Here is a 15,913-nt window from a genome sequence, read left to right as displayed (position 1 = left end):
TCTGCCCTCCTAGCAGTCACACAATGAAGAGATATCAGAGTTGTTGATGCATCATAGCAATCAATCTCTAGTTGCACAAACCCAGAAATGACAGGAGGAAAACACGAGAGATGGAAATATTTCAAATTGTTGAAATACTGTATCCCACAAGATTATTTTCCAAAAGCAGTCGATCTAAATTTTATTTGAATTCATGACCCTTCCCTCTGTTGAAACAACTTTGCATTCTGAAAATGATCGTCTTCCGACGTTAACCTGACTGGTACAAAAATACTGTCAAGGCAGATGAAAAGATTACAAATCCTCTAGGACCAATTCACTACTTGCTGCAGAGATAGCCCACGGATATTTTTGTCCTTTTTATGGGCACCCAAGACTGTGTGTCACATCAGAGGTATCAATCATGTCATTAATGGATCCTCTACGGCATTAATCTCAAAACATTAAAGAGAGCACTAGAGCAATCAATATGTTGACTTCAATCAGAATTATGCCTGTTCTTATAAAATGCTGCCTCTTCCCAGTGTAACTCTGTATTGGTTTGTATTAGTCTGTATTCAGTTTCTTAACAATGTTCATATGCTTATTTCATGTCCAGTTGAACAGTAATTCACAGTTAAAACAAAAGAACTAAATCAGTGAACCAGTTTGTGTAATAGTTTGGAGTACTTTGTGTAATTGTACAGATCTGAAGCTTAACCAGGAGAAAGATGTGATATCCTGTGACAGTGGCCTTGATTTCATGGTGGCAAAGCAAAGACACTCGTTAACCTCTGAGAAAGCTGCCATAAAGATCTAATAATTTTTGTGATGTGGGTTTGTCTTCCCTGGCATTTGTTTGATCTGTGTCTGTGCACTGTTTGAGAGCACATTTCCACTCCATCTGACGAAGGAGCAGTGCTCCGAAAGCTTATGGTATTTGCTACCAAATAAACCTGTTGGACTTTAACCTGGTGTTGTGAGACTTCTTACTGTGTTTACCCCAGTCCAACGCCGGCATCTTCACATCATTTGTTTGATCTCCAGGCATCCAGCAACAATGAGTTATCAATCAGTGTAAGCAGCAGAATACTTTGAAATGCTTCCTCAAACAGCAAACAAAGTAAGATTCACTGACTATTCTTCACATTTTTCTTTAATTTTTGCAAACAGCCAAACAAAGGGTTGGGATATAGGTGTGGTAGCAGCTGAAATATAAATAATATTTTTTTTTTAAAATAAAAAAAATGATTTTTTTTTATCATGATGGTGATTTGTCATTCTATAGGTTGAACAAGAACATAAGAAATAGGAGCAGGAGTAGGCCATCTAGCCCCTCAAGCCTGCTCCGCCATTCAATAAGATCATGGCTGATCTGATAGTGGGTTCAGTTCCACTTATCCGCCCGCTCCCCATAACCCTTAATTCCCTTAATGGTTAAAAATCTATCTATCTGTGACTTAAACACAATTAACGAGGTAGCCTCTACTGCCTCATTGGGCAGAGAATTCCAAAGATTCACTACCCTCTGGGAGAAGAAGTTCCTCCTCAACTCTGTTCTAAATTGACTCTCCCGTATTTTGAGGCTATGCCCCCTAGTTCTTGTTTCTATTGTAAGTGGAAATAACCTCGCTGCTTCTTCCCTGTCTAGCCCCTTCATTATCTTATATGTCTCTATAAGATCTCCCCTCAATCTTCCAAACTCTAATGAGTACAGGCCCAGTCTACTCAATCTCTCCTCATAAGCTAACCCCCTCATCTCCGGAATCAACCTGGTGAACCTTCTCTGTATCCCCTCCAAAGCTAATATATCCTTTCTTAAATAAGGGGACCAAAATTGTACACAGTACTCTAGGTGCGGCCTCACCAGAAAACTAGTTGTTGGGCCAGAAAGACATTCCAATAGTAATAATGAACTTAGAATGCCATTTAAAAATCTAGTCACACCTCATTCAACAATGTTTTAACCTTGTCAAATGTTTTTACAGCAATACCAAAAGTTTAAGTTTACTTATTAGTGTCACAAGTAGGTCTACATTAACACTGCAATGAAATTACTGTGAAAATCTCCTCGTCGCCACCCTCCAGCGCTTGTTTGGGTACACTGAGGGAGAATTTGGCATGGCCAATGCACCTAACTAGCACGTCATTCAGACTGTGGGAGGAAACCGGAACACCCGGATGAAAACCACGCAGACACGGGGAGAATGTGCAGACTCTGCACAGACAGTGACCCAAGCCAGAAATTGAACCCAGGTCCCTGGCGCTGTGAGGCAGCAGTGCTAATCACTGTGCCACCCTTCAAAATGTTGTCAGTTCGGTATTTTTAATTATTACATTGTGGGTGGGAACTTCAAAACCACATACACTGGAGAAGTGTAGATTTCCATGTTTAACTGCAGCTTTACAGATGCCAAATGTTGCTGTCAGATACAGAGGTGTAATGTCAACAGATGTTTACAGTTTCACCACAAAATCCAGGCCAGTCTGTTTTACTTACAGAACAGTAGAACTCGCTGATCAGAGGGCAGAATTTGTACAATTTGCATTGTAAATTTGTTCCTCATCTGACAATTTTCACATTTCAAGAAGAAACTACAGAGATAAGTTTCTGCTTGGGCACAATTTGGAAATTGGCTGAAAATTTTGTTTCTAATTGTGCTGTTTAGGTTACAGTTCAGGTTTCACTAAAGTGAATTTGTGTAATCACAATTTTTCACAAAGTAACTTTCAAAAATTATACTAAAATATAAAGACTGTAAAACTTGCATGTTCACCCAAGAAAAGTTAATTTGAAGACCCTGCTCAAATGAGTGCAATCAACAGAAATTTGCCATCATTCTTACTTTGATCTGATGGAGAACCAGTTTTTTTGAGGAAGGCCAGCTTAGTGCAACTATTTTTAAACTACCAGTAAATACCACAAAAACACTGTCTGCTGCTTGATGCAACTTAATTACACTTGAGTGTAACCAATCTTTTGTGGGGATCCAGCTGATTGCTCTGATAGTACTCATGCAAAACAGAGGCTTACTTGCCATAACTTAGGAGGATAGAGGGAAGAAGTCACTTCTCCATAATTTTTCTTTTTAAATTCAATGTATCAAAGTTCCAAAGACATTTTACATTCCATATACTGAGAGCTTCCAGTCATGGCATAAGATATCATGTGGCCACTGATCTGCACCAGCTTCTGTTCTGGCAGCACCCTGATTTTTATGAACTTCCCATCCTTGTTTTCAAATTCCTTCAAGGCCTTGCCCCTCTCTATACCTCTAACTTCCTCCAGCCTTACAAAAGCGCTTTTCCTGCGCTTTTCCAGTTCTAACGTCTTGCATATTCCTGACTTTTATTGCTCCACCGTTGACAGCTTTTCTTCAGCTACCGAAGTCCTAAACTCTGAAATTCTCTCCCTAAGACTTTCCAAATTTCTAATTCTCTATTCTTTAAGATACAGCTTAAACTTATTTTTCAATCCAGACTTTTGGCCACCTGTCTCAATATCTCCTCACTTGGCTCAGTATCAAATTTATTTTGATAACGCATGAGCGGAGTGCCTGAAACGTATTACCAAGCTGTTATTGTTGATGTTGCTGCAGGTGGACATTGAAGATCAATTTCAATTCTTGACTTTGTTTGATCCTGCATGTTCCGTTGTATATTTCATATGTGCATTTTCCCTTGCTATGTTAATTTAGAAATCTTCACTTTAAATTTTCTTTAACTATATTTTTTTAACATATTTATGCAGTGGAGTGTAAGACACATAATTGAATCTCTACTGACCATTTGTTGTTCACTAATTTGTGTGTTTGGGGTGAAAAATTGCTAAAAGATTAGTGTACTCTGTTTCCAATCAATATCACACTGTCAAAAAGCAGCCATACTATTGCCTCCAAAATATACCTACGGCATCGAAGTAGAAATGATGGGCTGATTGTTGCATAGCACATTAATCAGGAAGATGGGAAATGACTCTACCCAACTAAAGAAAGCAGAAAATTAACACATTTCAGGCAGCTTGCCCATTTAGAGGAAGAAATAGAAATAGGAGATATGATAGTCTTTAACATTCAAAATTCTCAAACAACTCCTGTAAATGAGTTTCAATGTAACCTGCTGCTTTCCTCGACTGCTGCTAAGGATCTTTTAATGCGCTGTCAAAATGACTACCTTCTGACTTCATCCTGCGTTTGATTGATAGGATTAGGAATTTGTAAACAATGCATACAGAGACAAGAATGAGACAAAAAATCATCTCGGCCTTATTTGTAGCTTTGTCCTTGATGCCTGCACCAAGTTCTGTGCTCCCATTACCCTTGTTGACCTATGTTGGATCTTGGTCTTCTTGCATCTCCAATCTTAAATCAGAGCTAAAACACTTCAATTCCCTTTTCAAACCTCATTGTTTTTCAAAATCCATCTCGTGGTTTCAGAACCACATCAAATCTCACCTCGCAGGAAAATGTTTTGAGTATTTTTCATCTCTTGGTTCAAGAGTAAATTCTTTATCTGAATATTCGTCTGTAAAAATGCCTTAGGATTTTTTTTATGTTGCTGCAATTTTCCATTTAGGTCAAACAGTTTGATAAACAGAAGTCTGCATCCTTGTTCTGGTAATTTGAATTTAAGACCTAATTTTTAGAAAAATTGTAGTTTCACATGGAGAACACAATACTAACACAATGTAATTAATCTGTGCTTTTCTGTGGGTAAACTTTTCATACTTGTGTAACATACATTTTCTATAAACAGCTACAGTATTAAGTGTGTAATTTTGGTACTGTATTTTGTTCAAGTCACAAAGAAGGAATGGATATTTTGTGATGGATACTTTTTGCCTCCATTGTACTGTTTTATATCTTGTTTTAAAATGAAGAATAGTATGTAGGATAGGGTGTGTGTGTGTGATGGATTCTGATATTGAATACTTCAGTCATGGCCATTGGACATGGTTATTGTAATCAAAGACAACCTTAAAACTGTCAATTGACTAGACATGTTCCCAGAGAATGTCAGGAAATGAGGATCTTTTTGAAATAAAACTCCAGCTGAGGATTATCTAAAATATGTTAAAATTTTAAAAATATCTATTGGTGCCATAAATTATTTTTCCTGTATTTTTATGTTCTTGTATAAATTGATTTTGTGAAAAAAGAGTTGACCACAATCTATCATTGGTGTACAGCTGTGTAAATAAAACCCAGCATAGAAAGACATTCCATTCATATCAGGATGAAGGGGGTCAATTATAATCCAAAATGTGGATGCTTTCCAGAAGTTCCTATGTACTGGGGCTTACTTTCAGTGTGAAATAGAGGCTTAGCAAACTGAACTATTGAGATTGTGGAGAAGTGGCAGAATTGATTTACTTATGGCATCGATTTCTAATCTTTTATTTTAAAAAAAAAGTTAATATCTGGATTTTTGTGGGTTACTGAACTCTCTTTAAAATGAACTTTTCAGCAGGGGATGTTAACAATCCTGATGTCAACTCTACTGTGATAACACACAAATGCACTGCTCATCATTAGCGACATGTGGGTAGGTGCAAATGCCAGAAAAAAAATGTCCTAATCGTGAACAAACTTCTTGTGCTCTTGTTTAGGAAATGAAAAATGGGCTGACCAGGAGTCATATCTGTTCAAAGAAACTAATGAAAGATGTTGAAAATACTGTTCTGATGCATAGCTATGGGAAACATTTTATGCCCAAGAGGGGAAGGAATATTGCATTAGAACATAGACCTGTTTGACAATGTAGAAAGTTTTTAGTGACATGATAGGATTGTTCCCAGATTCCATCTCCTTCCCTGTTACAAGTGAGGCCAAGTACCGATATGTCCTTGCCCCATCACTCTTAAGAATTTTGTTTGCTGTTTTGCTCCATGTGAACTTCAATAATCTCAAAATAGGAGCCAGGGTAAAGTTCAGGCCAGCACTTCAACCTGTGATCCTTGGCCAGACCCCAGTTGTGGAGGGAGATCCAGTTTGGGGAGCAATAACATTTTGTTTAAAGTATACGAAGTTTGAGATTCAAGAAACTTGCTCAATGAATAAAGCCGCAAGATTCCACGGATTGTGAACAACAAAAATAAAAATTCAGAAAGGCAAAGATATTACAATATCTATCTTATACTCTTAGCATTCAAGTTAAGTATGAGATGCATGTGAATTAACAGACAAACCGTGGGCAGACACACCACAATACACAAATGACAAATGCAACCAACCATTCACTTAACACTGAGTCAACCGATCTCACCAACACTTCAGCTCTCTCACGAGCGTTTCCAATCTTCTCGTTCAAAGATTTTGTCTTGGAATTCTCTCCAAAAGTAGCTCCAACTTGGACGGCTTCATCCCACCTAGCACGGTTTCAATCTCACTTTCAGAGACCATAATTCTCTGGATTTCTAAGTACACTCAAGCATCAACTTACAAGCACAACTTCAGATCTTCGGCCATGCCTCGCTAAAGATCACTGTTTCAAAGTGGTACCTTTGCCCCAACGGCCTTCAGTGCAGAGTCACTAATCTTTGGCTGCCGTCACGGATCTTCAGGACATCTTCTGAGCCTTCTTCAATTATCAATTAATTTATTTATTAGTGTCACAAGTAGGCTTACATTAACACTGCAATGTAGTTACTGTGAAAATCCTCTAGTTGCCACACTCTGTTGCCTGTTCGGGTACAGAAGGAGAATCAAGCATGGCCAATGCACTTAACACCTCTTTTGGACTGTGGAAGGAAACTGGAGCCCTAGGAGAAAAACCACACAGGGAGAACGTACAGACTCCGCACGGACAGTGACCCAAGCTGGGAATCAAACCTGTGTCCCTGGCACTGAGAGGCTGCAGTGCTAATCACTGTGCCACCAAGTCTTACCCCAAGCCCAGTTCACTAATGTTTGCTCCCTGCAGCCTTTTCTCTAACTTGGAGCTTGTTTCTCTGCTCCTTTTGTTTTACTTAAATGGGACCTGTTTCTGTCCACTTTCATCATCCCTTATCTGGATCTTTGTTTTGGGACATCTTCCTAGGACACTTCTAATTAAAACTGACTCCCAAGAACTACTGTTCACTGATCCAGTGACCTATCAAAACACTCCAAGAGGGCTCTACCTTTGTTACGAGACAGGAACAAGTGTAACAGAGAACAGAGCTAATGTTTTAAGTCGGGATAGTCTGCTTGGTTGAAAAGTTATCTAGACTTGAAATGTTAGTTCTGTTCTCTCTCCACAGATACTGTCAGAGCTGCTGAAATTTTCCAGAATTTTCTGTATTATGTTTGATTCCAGCATGCGCAGTAATTTGCTTTTAACTACAGTCACTCTGGGTACAAGTACTTTGTCACAAATTTCACAATTTATTAAGTCAATTACAATAAGTACAAAATGCAATTCTTAGCAAAGGCAGTTTAGTCAGTTAGAAACCTTAGAAACCCTACAGCACAGAAAGAGGCCATTCGGCCCATAGAGTCTGCACCGACCACAATCCCACCCAGGCCCTAGCCCCATATCCCTACATATTTACCCACTAATCCTTCTAACCTACGCATCCCAGGACACTAAGGGCAATTTTAGCATGGCCAACCAACCTAACCCGCACATCTTTGGACTGTGGGAGGAAACCGGAGCACCCGGAGGAAACCCACGCAGACACGAGGAGAATGTGCAAACTCCACACAGTCTGGAACACTGGTTCTCGAGTTCCTATTGATTGTAGCGCTCCCTCATTCTGTTATTCAAAGTCTATCTTCTGTCTTCTCTTGCTACGTGCCTAGCTACTGAAAGCTTTTGCTTATTAACCCCTGCTAACCATTACCTCTGCATTGTCAATAGTATCCTTTAGTTCTGATTGGCCCGAGCAGCACATGATCTGTTCCTGATTGAGTGAAGGGTGTATGATTAATGTCTGGTTGGTATCTTAAGGATGATGGCATCTTACTGATGTCACTTCCCAATAACTGACTGGCTCCTTAAGATCCCAGGCACTTGTGGGAACATTCTTCGCTTTATAGCTCTTCCCTGTTAAGTTTATAGCTTTCCACTAAGATAATAAGGCACCACAAGTAATTTGTGTGTCTGCTTATTTGTGGTAAGAGGATGTGTGGTGTCACATCGTAATGATTGATTCCCTGTGCATGTCATCCTAAATGACCTAACTGATACTTCTTGGGTTGTCTGGAAAGTTCAAATGCCTCTCAGTAACTTTCTAGTGACTGCTGATTCCTGAAGCGAGTTATTTTTAAAAAACAAGAGGTATACAATCTTACATTAGTACAGCAATTGCAGAATTACTGCAGTATATATAAAATATGATCTGTTACTTTTCGGCCAACGTGGCGCTAGATGGCTCATTATTCAACTATGTCCAATCTGTAAGTGACCATCGATCACTCTAGGTCCTCTCCTGACTGAAGAGTCTTAGTTGAGATTGGCAGGCATGTCCACAGAACTGACATTTCATGTTGTTGTCGGTGCTTGGAGGAACTTCTGCAGCTGTGCTACCTTTGGCTATCCGCTGGGCATGTTGGATTTTGCACGTTTGACCTAGGTGGTCCTCAAAGCATGCTGAGTTAAATTTTGGTGTTTGCCTCCAAATGGGCCAGTCAGCTGCAGTGTTTTCCCAGGAGAGGTAGTCTACAATGTAGAAATTTGTAAGGTTCTTTTTCAGGCTGTCCTTGTATCATTTGTACTGATCACCTTGATGCTATTTGTCTTGAGACAATTCTCCATAGAAGATCTGTTTGGTGATTCATAGTCATCCATGTAGGATATGGATATTTCTACCTTGCTATCAACTGGTATATCAGGTGTTCCATAGTGTGTGACTGGTGATACAGCAGTGCAGTGGGCTGGGAGACATCAGCAGAGGCCATTTAACGGGCTCCCCACTGGGTCTACAGCCTCTGTGCATCTCTGGCCGCCGGATTTCCGGCATCGTCAGCTCCACGCTGGAAATCGGTGGAGACGTCCGGAAGGCCAGCGCTCGGGGCATGGGAGGGTCGGAAGGGCAGCGTTGCAGAGCTGGCCAGCAATCGGGAGGCCGGCAGTGCGGGGCTACTGCGCTTGCGCCGATCTCCGCTCTGACCGATCAGCACATATGCGATGGCCCACTCAGCGCTATGTCCCCGGATTTTCCATGTAAATCTCCCTGAGTTACTCTGCAGAGCTCAGAATATGAGAGATTCATTTCGAAAACCCCGCTTAAAAAAAAAACCCAGCGTGGGCCACTCCGGTTTTGCACAAATTCGGCACTTTGAATTCTTTTGGGAGAACCCGGGCCCATTTTTGGCATAAGTTTAGAATTTTGTTTACCATAATCTTGATGTCTTCCTTTTGTTGACAGCTAGGGCACGGTCATTGTATATAGAAGCTCTCTGAGTACTGTTTTTGTAGAGGGATGCAGTCTGGAGAGATTGAAGAGCTTCCCTGAAAAGAATCTAATATTGATATCTGCATGCATGTTTCTGCTGGCTTCCTCAAGCATTACAACAAAGAAGCAATTGAAGAGTTGGGGATCAATGGCATATCCTTGCTTTATGCGTCTGGATACCGCCAAAGGCACAAACCATGCCATCGTGCCGGAGATGTGGGATTTTGATTAACTTGTTCAGACATCTTAGCTTGGAGAGCAACTGCCATGGACCAGGTCAACTCAGTGTCAAAGCTTTAGTTAGGTCTATGAGCAGCACAAAAAGCTCCTGATTGTGCTCTCTGCATTTTCCTTGTGTCTACAGTAGGTGGGTTAGCCCTGAAATCATCTGTAAGACTGTCTACTGGACAGCTTAATTGGATCCTTGTACGGATCTTTCCTAAGGTTGAGAGAGAAGGTTTATTTCTTTGTATTTGTTGCATATGTGTTTAGATCCTTTTTGCTTCCAGACACTAATCCTTCAGTTCCCATGGAATGTTTTCCTGATCCCAGATATTCTTGAAAATGACTCGATATCCCTGAATAAACTCTAAACTACTGCACTTCCAAATCTCTGCTGTGATGCCATCTGGGCCTGGGCTTTGCTTTGTTTGGTTGATTTGATTGCCTTTTATCACCTGCCTCTTCAGTGGAAGGAGACAATGCCCAGTTGGAGGTCGATATTCTGCTGCAATGTGAGAGTCTCTATTGAGGAGCTCAGTGAAGTGCTCATGCCGCCTTACCATTACAGCTGCCTTATCAATGATTAGTATGTTTTCATAAGTTGTTAGGATAGAAGTATGGATTGTGATGAGTGTGCTATAAACAGTCTTCAGTTTATTGTAAAAACATGGTCATGCCTCGCAACTAGATGTTGCAACTCATCAGTTTTTAAATTCTATCAATCATTCTGCATTTCTCTTATTACTTATTGGAGCTGTTGTTTGATATTTTTAAAGGCTTGAGGTTTAGTTGTTGATTGTGGAGCTGTTAGAAGACTTGTGTGTGAGCTGTTTCGGTTCTGAAAGATGGGAGATGTTGTGAACATTTTTATCAAATCGGCCTTGTCTGTACTTGCTATATTTATTCCAGGATGTTTACTGAAATTTTGAGGATCTGATTATGGAGTTGTTCCCATTCATCTTCCATGTTGGGGAGGAAGATCAAATTGCCAAGTGGTGTTAAGTTTTGTCGCAAGGTCTTGAGGAGTTTGTTATTTAGCTTTGCCAGTGCCTGACAAGTTGACTTGCGATGCATGTGCTGGATCTTTGGACTGCGTTTGGTCTGTCCAGCCAACAACTCCTCATGTGGCACAAGTTATCTTGACATCGGTCTTTTTGCTTCTGTCTGATGTAGCCAGCCAAAGCAATGTCCAGCATAGATCGTGGGTGTTGTCAGGTATTTCCCTTTCAGGCAGGACATGATATTTGTTAAGGCAAAATAATATTTTGCACACAATAAAAGTAGGAGAGTTCCATTTGAGTTTCCTTTCCCAACTCCATGTTGATCAATGATGTCTGCCAATGTGATATGGTCATACCAAAGCTGGCATTGAATTTGCACTTCAGAATATTCTGTTGTCTTTAGGGATTGATAGGAGATAGTCCAGATCATTGTAGAATGTTTTCTTTACATCAGCACTGTTGGTCATTGTGGGGGCATGTGCTCTTGAGTGTTGTGTGTTTCTTGTGTTGATGTACAGGAAGGCATAGAATCATCAGACACTCATTGATGCTTTTGGGTAAGTTTTCAAGAACCTTTGCAATTTTTTTTGATGGAAAATCCAATCCCTGTCTCTCTACATTCTGTCAGGAGCAGACTGCTCCAAAAGAAAATGTATCCTGCTCCTATTTTCTTCAAGCCTACCTACTGCTGCTAGTCTTGTCTCGCTAAGGGCTGCTATCTCTACACCTGTGGAGTTTCTTGGCTGCCAGAGCTGAACAGCATGCTCATCTACTGCTGGTTTGACATTCAAGCAGGTTGCAGACATTCAGCACATCACTGTCAGAGTGGTGACTTTGTGTTTGTTTGTTTTCTTCTGTAGTTTTTTTTTCTTTTGATGGGATGTGGTTGTTGCCGGCAAGACCAGCATTTATTGTCCATCTCTAATTGTCCTTGAACTGAATAGCTTGCTAGGCCATTGTAGAGGGCAGCTAAGAGTCAACCACATTACTGTGGATCAAGATGTGGATCACATGTAGCTTAGACCAGGTCAGGATGGCAGATTTCCTTCCCAAAAGGACTTTAGTGAACCAGTTAAGTTTTCACAACAACCGATGATATTCACCATCTCTGATGACTGGCTTTCAATTCTAGATTTTTAAAAAAATAATTGAATTTAATCCTACCGTTACAGCTGGTGGAATTTTGAACTGTGAGTATTAGCTTGGATTATTAGTTCAGTGACATTACCCCTATGCCACCATCTCTCTGCAAAATTGAGCCCTCCCCAGCTGCGGTATGTTGGCAATAACATAAGAATCAGGCTTTGTTTAGGCCTCCTTTTATTGGTCTCTTGGTGAAAACTGGCCAGATGTGCTTAATAGGGCTGCTGAGTTGTCATACATTAGGCAGCTGCCTAATGCTGATGTTGCTTCAGGGTTTATCTAACAAAATGTCATGCAAGGACCACTAACGTGCAGTGAATGACTATAACACCCAGTGTGTTTGCACCTTTGCATCACCTACTTCCTATCAGTGTAGGATTTGGTTGTATGTCTGTAGATCACGCTTTACAGCTAACCTACACTAAGGAATTTGATTATAGGGGAGGAGGGGAGTGTGCTGGTGCCCCCACTCTGCTTTTGCATGATCTCAGAGGCAAGGAGGATCCAAGATGTTTGCGTAGCTTGGCAACTGCTGTGAATGATCAATGCACGGTATTTCTCTGCTTTTGTCCTTTGCAGCAGCCCACACTACATTACCATTGTACCATGTCCACATCGAGTTACCATTATACCATATCCAAAAAAGTACCAAATTCTTCTAAGTGTCACTTTCCAACATCTGTTCCTTCTCTGCGAGGTAGTGGTTAATCATGTAAAGGAGTGAGTTTGACTGGAAGTAAGAAGCTATAGATCCAGTGAGAACTTCCGATCAGAAATTAGTCTTTTTGCTAATGAGGCATTAGCTGGGACCCATCTGGTAAGCAAGATGAGAGTTGCCCCACAACCGTTGAACCCTTCAACTAACACAATATAGCATACACTTTTGACAGTAATATACACAATAAGTTACCTCCGGATGGCTCTGTGGAGCTTTGTTTCACTTATGAATTTCAACCAATAAACCAACAGTTATCAGGAAGAATGCATAAACAGCTCCTCTTTGAGGAAAATCAGCTAATGATTATCTGCAGCATGATGTATGACCATGAGAAGACCTTTGCCCAAAATTATTGAATACACTCTGCTGACAAAGTGGCGTTTCCCTACATTTAAAAACCACTCTTCAACATTGGTGTTTAAAAATATATTTTGACAGCTAAGTTGCTTAGGCCAGAGGGATATAGTTAATTTTTCAAGGTCAATTTATGCCGCTTTCTCATTGTTTAGTTGGCCCATTGCAAGCACTAATGTCCTTTGTAGTGGTTGGTGTCCTTCCCCATGAGTGAACTGCCTATGTTTAGAGACTGTTTAGGAAGTGAGGTAAGGTTATTTTTTTCACATTAGAATGGTAGTATTGCATTGGTAATTTCAATTTTAAGGTTTGAAACAATGTTGCACTCATTTTTTTAGTATTTCAGTGCTCCTTACTGACCTTTAAATCACATTTAAAGGTCAGTAAAGAAGGCTCAAATCCTTCTTTATTTGAAAACCCTAATAGTTAGGTACTCTGTTAACTATGTAATATTTAAAAATGAATTGTTCCAATATTGTGCTGGAAAATGGTGCTGAGAGTATAATGTGACAAGACATGTTATGTACAAGTGGGGCTCAATTAATGTAAAATGGCACATTCACTGTCCTGAGCCAGTAGACTGTTGTGTTGTCTTTGACTTCCTATCTAATTATTGCTGTACATCCATCCAGCATTTCTTCCAGACAGCTGACTGAAAGGCATGTATTGGATACATTCTCATAGTTAAAAATGAAATGAAGATTTGCAATTACACAGCGCCTTCCCAACTTCAGGACATCCCCCAATATTTTATGACCATTGAAGCACTTTTGAAGTATATTTACTTGTACTGTAGGTGGCATGTCAGTAAGACATGAGCAAAATCATAAACTTTGTAACTGAAACTATTAATTTTTGCTTATTTAAAAATGAACGTTGCTGAACAAAAGTATGGCTGCCACAGGTCACTTGATGTCTGGAATTGCAAGGTGATTGTTAAGCCATTATATGGATTGCAATGGAGGCATGCCCTGACACGTTGTAATCCTTCCTTACTGCTGGATGAGCATTACCTCCACCTTATCACACTTTTAAAGTCTGCCAATTCCTGGCCAGACGATGCTGCCGCATCTATTCTTTGACCAGTTCATGACAACAGCAACCCCCTGCGCCCCACCATTAAAGAGGGGCAGTTGTGATCCGCTATCTATACTTGTGGTTTTCGATGATGCAAGGTTTCTGCACATCCAACAAACACTAAAGCAAAATATTGCAGATGCTGGAAATGTTCGGGAAGTCTGGCAGCATCTGTGGAGATAGAAACAAAATTAAAATTTCAGGCTTGTGACCTTTCAGTCGACTGGGAGAAGTTAGGGATGTAATATACTTTAATTAAGCAAGTAGAAGGGGAGTGGGGGAAGGGTTGCGATAGGGTAGACATAATAAAATGTGGCAAGGTACTTCATGGGAGCATAATCGGACAAAAATTTATGCTGATCCACAGAAGGAAATATGAGGATGGCTAACAAAAAAGCCTGGATAAGAAGATTCTTAAAAGACAAGAGACAGTATGGGATTTCAACAGCTTATGCCATAAAGCTAAAAGCAGAGTGCAGGGTAAAGGAAGTGGTGACAGAGGTATGTGAGTGACCAGAATTTGATGAATGTAGGGTTCTTAATGGTTGGAGAAGGTTACAGAAATACAGGATAGATTTTGACATTTTATAATCAAAAGCTTTTTTTTATATAAATTACCGGCATGGGAATGAAACATAAAACTTAGGTTATACTCAAACTTCGCAAAGTAAAATTTTGAAAGGAATGCATTGAATGTGCCAACACAAAACATGCTTTACTCAGACAGATTTCTATTAATGTTCTGTAGGTGTGTGTCTCAATATGGTGGTGGAGATATCAAAATAATTTGCCTAGAAATAGTTGTTTCCAAAGCTAGGAAGATGTTTGAGAGGTAGAATACAGTGCAATACAATACACACTTTAGCCTTTGGAATTTTGGATGAAATTCATCTATTGGCTCTTTGCCTTAATGCACTCTAAATTGTCTAAGATTTCCATTTTAAAATTCTCATCTATATTTTATCATTCTGAGCTTCTGCAAGCTAAAATGGCAGTTAAGGTATTTGGAGCTAGGTTTTTTAAACTAAAACCTATGCATATTGTAATCAACATGAAATTAGTTGTAAAATAACAGACTAGAATGGCTTTATTTTTAAATACAAATCTGTGTTGGCGCTCTTAACTTTTTTGCAACAGTGGGCATCACAATGGTTAGTACTGCTGCCTCACAGCGCCAGGGACTTGGGTCGATTCCCTGTGTCTATGAGAGTTTATTCCAGGTACTCTGGTTTCCCCCCACAGTCCAAAGATGTGCAGATTAGGTGGATTAGCCATGGTAAATGCTCGGGGCTACAGGGATAGGGCGGGAGAATGGGTGGGTCTAGGTAAAATGAGAGTCGGTGCAGACTCGATGAGCTGAATGGCCTCCTTCTGCACTGAAGGGAGTCTATGGTTCTATGGTTTATTTCTAATATTTTGACAAGGCTAATTTGCTATAAAATGTAGCAGGTCATTGGATAATTTCACTTGAGAGCACTGAGAGCACACTTTATTTTTACTTTGTATAGAAATGTTTGGGATCTCAGTCTGGGTTCAAGTATTTTAAAGTAGCTAGTTGGAGGGGGAATATAGGTATTTAATTTTATGCCGTAAAAGGTCTTGAAAAGAAGCTGCTTTAAGAGCTGATGTTGAAAACCCAAAAATGCATACTTATGTTCAGAAATCTTTTAAAAATGCATTCCACTAATCACACTTGGGCCTGTAAATATCGACTGGATTCCCAAAACAGAGTACAGGTATTAACTTTCTTTATCTTTATAGCCACTGTGATATAATAGTTTAAAACTTCAAAGTCATGTTTCAGTTGTTAGAATTCTTTTTGATGGGGGCAATTTGATTGGGGTGTTGACGTTTGCTAATCACTTAATTCTTTTTAAAATAAATAATGTAATTCAGTGTAAGCTTGTATTTTTTTAAAGTACTGGGCATATCCCAAAATGACCTAATCAGGCATGAGGTTAGAACTATAAAATATAGAAATGGGCATAAGTGGAAAAAATGCAAAATGATAAGCATGCGCAATAGTTTTTCCCCAAGTTTTCA

The 15,913-nt window shown here is 39.9% G+C and overlaps 1 protein-coding gene across 8 annotated transcripts in view; it reads left to right on the top strand.

Moving 5' to 3' along the window:
- eml4 (EMAP like 4) overlaps positions 1 to 15,913 on the top strand; it is a 422,596-nt gene that overhangs the window by 297,099 nt on the left and 109,584 nt on the right. Inside the window, exon 1 of one of the 8 annotated variants that reach the window (XM_078229710.1) lies at positions 5,461 to 5,523. The exons of the other annotated variants lie outside the window; for them this stretch is intronic. The gene's annotated coding sequence lies outside the window, so the exon portion shown is untranslated. Of the gene's footprint in view, positions 1 to 5,460; positions 5,524 to 15,913 lie in introns of those variants that run through there. 8 annotated transcript variants of the gene reach the window in all.

The sequence above is a fragment of the Mustelus asterias genome, chromosome 15 (assembly GCF_964213995.1).
Source record: "Mustelus asterias chromosome 15, sMusAst1.hap1.1, whole genome shotgun sequence".
Taxonomy (NCBI): domain Eukaryota; kingdom Metazoa; phylum Chordata; class Chondrichthyes; order Carcharhiniformes; family Triakidae; genus Mustelus; species Mustelus asterias.
The sequence above is the reverse complement of the archived record's forward strand: the minus strand, read 5'-3'. Positions and strand labels throughout refer to the sequence as shown.